Source organism: Chrysochloris asiatica, unplaced genomic scaffold (assembly GCF_000296735.1).
Source record: "Chrysochloris asiatica unplaced genomic scaffold, ChrAsi1.0 scaffold00019, whole genome shotgun sequence".
NCBI classification, from domain to species: domain Eukaryota; kingdom Metazoa; phylum Chordata; class Mammalia; order Afrosoricida; family Chrysochloridae; genus Chrysochloris; species Chrysochloris asiatica.
Genome location: NW_006408537.1, coordinates 627,191 through 630,624, shown reverse-complemented (window position 1 = coordinate 630,624; position 3,434 = coordinate 627,191). Strand labels below are relative to the sequence as shown.

Sequence of the window (3,434 nt, the reverse complement as noted above, 5' to 3'; positions counted from 1 at the left end):
CATGCATATGAGGTTATTGAAAATACCATGGCTTGGGTCAGGCTCACCTTAGTCCTCAAGCTGACATCTTTGCTCTTCAGCACTTTAAAAATGGTCTTGTGCAGCAGATTTGTCTAGTGCAATATGTCATTTGATCTCTTGACTGCTGCTTCCGTGAGTGTTGATAGTTGATCCAAGAGGAATGAAGTCCTTGACAACTTCAATCTTTTCTCCGTTAATAAGAATGTTGTTTATTGGTCCAGAGGTGAGGATTTTTGTTTTCTTTACATTGAGATGTAATCCATACCAAAAGCTGTGCTCTTTGATCTTCATCAGTAAATCTTTTAAGTCCTCTTCACTTTCAGCAAGTAAGATTGTATCATCTGCATATTGCAGGTTGTTACTGAGTCTTCCTTCAATCCTGATGCCACATTTTTCTTCATATAACTCAGCTTCTCATATTATTTCCTCAGCATACAGCCTGAATAAGTATGGTGAAAGAATAGAACTCTGTCGCACACCTTTCTAAATTTGAAACCATTCAGTGTTCCCACGTTCTGTTCAAACAACTGCCTCTTGGTCCAGGTACAGATTCCTTATGAGCACAAATAAGTGTTTCGGAATACTTATACTTCACAATGTTTTCTATAGCTTGTCATGACTCCTTACCCACTCTTTAATCTATTCTTTTCTCTATTACTTATTTGCCTTTCTATTGTGCTTTCTTTTTCATCCTTGTCCTTATTCCTTTTTTCTTTGCAAAGCATTTACCCTACCTCTTGTCTTCCTGCACTTCTGAGTCCTGATGCTTAGATATCAGAAAACAGTTCTTTCTCAAATCTCAAAACTCAGAGTTCTCTCTTCTGTCTACACCACCACCCCAGATTTTAATATATAGCTGCCCATTAAGCATCAGAAGACTGAACACACACATACCTTTAGAATGTATCTAATTCTTCTCTCCTAATAACAACAACAATCTACCTAAATTTTATAATCAACTTGGTTTTTGTACATTTCCTGTTGTAATTTATTAATTCTTTAGTGTGGCAGAATGTTCATTGCCAATTAGAAGACTTCCAAACAGTCAGCTAGAAATCACTTTTTAATTGCTTATCCCTGAACAAGACTATTAACTTTTCCCAGCCTTCCTTTACTCAACTGACTCTATGGAGACCCTATAGCATTCCAAGAATTTGTTGTACAGGAATACATGTGTGTTCTACAAAATGTGTGAAGCCATACTTTAACTATAAAAACTAAATAAATATACGCAATAGTTTTCATTATGCTAATAACAAAAGACTTTCTTTGGCATTCACTTAAGGCCCAAGTCTAATAGATGAGAGAGCTTCAAAAAGTTCATAGATTGTCTGGAGTCAGAGCGTGGAGGCCGGCAGTCAGGAGAGCTGGAGCAGCGGGTGGGCAACGTGTCCGATTCAGAGCTTGGCAGGAAGTGGGACTGGTGCTTGGCTGATGCAGTTGTGAAGATAGGTACTGGTTTGGGCATAGGAATTATTTTCTCACTCACCTTTAAAAGAAGAATGTGGCCATTAGCCTTTGGTTCTGGCATGGGATTGGGAATGGCCTACTCCAGCTGTCAGCCTGATTCCAGGCTTTGTATCTTCTCCATGGAAAATATGTCAAAGAACAGTGACAGGCTTGACAACATCCCAGTGAGAGGAAAAGAGAAATCATGTTTATGTCTCAGGAATATTGAAGTGCCCTGGAGTAAGCTGACGCTCTTCTGAAACAATGTTATCAGTAATGCTTTATACTCCAGCACACTGTTTATGTATCTGAAACCAAGTCTGTTTCTTGTTTTATATTTTCTCTCTGAAAATTGCAAGGAGGTGATCTTAAAGGAAATAAACAAACTAGGAAGCCCAGTTTAAAAAAAAATAAATTCATAGAAAAATTCCATTATCTTTTCATTCAATTTTTCTTCACACTTTTTAAAGCCCCCACACCCATCTCTCATATTTTTTTTTTTTTTTTGGTTTTTTTGGTTTTTTTGGTTTTGTTTGTTTTTTGTTTTTTGTATTTGGTTTTGAAGATACCAATTAGACGAAAAAGACATAGTGTTTCTATTAGAATGATAAAATGTAAAAATACCGAAGCACATTGGCTTTCATGTATGTATGTTCTGGGAACTCTACATCTGAAAGTAAAGATTTGAGTGGCTCTGTGATCTATTTAAAATAGAAGATAAGGAAGAAGAAAATGGTGAAGAGAATCCATTATGTATCTCTTGTGTATGTTGGCTTCATTTATTAAATATCTCAAGAAGAAGAGAAGGAGGAGGAAGCTGTAAGACAGAGTATCACTGAGTCTGACAGTTTTGATTAAACACTCTGAGGATTTTTATATAAAGGACCAAACTCCAACACGACTTCTACAATATTCTTGATGTATTCTGATGACCGTTAAGTTGCTTGTTTTTCTTCCCTAAACAAAGAGTCAAACTGCATTGTCTATGCTTTGCATTTTCAATGCCACTATTGTACAGGGATTCGCTCAGCAAGTTAAGGGAATAGCATGTGGGTTTTGAATACAAAGAGGCAGCAGGTTCCAAATGCAGCCTCCAAAACCCACACCCTGCATGGGATGGAATGAAACTGTGTTTTGTCCAAAATAAAAAAGCTTGACCTGGGGGTCTTTAGAGGAGAAAAGGATTTCCTACAAAGGTGACATCTGGATTTTCTCCTTGCTTCTGTTACTACTGCTGTGTTTTGCCACCATTTCCCATATTCCCAGTCCTTTCCTACTACTGCCAAAATTCATGTTTGAATGTATCATTTTATCCTGCCCTGTTGCATGAAATAGATTGGTGTGAATGGGAAAATTTAAGATTTCTCAAATGGGTGCAGTCATCTTATTTTAAAAGTGTTTAAAGGCCCCACAATTTCTTCCAGAAATTTTAATAAGCATATAGAAATAGCCAGCTGGCTAATCCTGGGAATATCCCTCCTCCCTGTTCATTTTATAGAAAGATCCTGTGGTCAGGAAATATAAAGCTTTCAACACATTGACCACAGCTAGGATTATAGCCTCATATGGTAGAGCTCGTTTCACTGTCTTTTTCTGGGTGTTGCAACATCCAGTCTTCCTCTGCCCAGTGTTTAAGTCACCTTCCCCCTTCACCCACTAGGGAGAACTTTGAGATTGAATACACTAATGAGGGAGTCTGGAATTGAGACGTTACATGTAAATCTACCAGTGTGATTTAACTTAGCATGCACACTGTGTGTGCTTGGTTGTTTCAAAAGCCTGGCTATTAAATGGCTTCATATTTTTATACCTTTTGGCACATTCATAAAAGGACTTAAGGAAACAGAATTTTTCCTCCACTGCTACAGAGGACTAAAGAAAACCTCTGCTAAGAAGTTATAACATAATTTTAAATGTCTTGGGCTCATTGATAAATCAAGTTGGTAGTTCCACAGAATGTTTTC

At 37.4% G+C, this 3,434-nt stretch overlaps 1 pseudogene; it reads left to right on the top strand.

Annotated features, from left to right (window-relative positions):
• The window catches only part of LOC102813501, a 24,878-nt pseudogene extending 23,242 nt beyond the window's left edge, over nt 1-1,636 (top strand).
• Nucleotides 1,637-3,434: the final 1,798 nt, after the last annotated feature.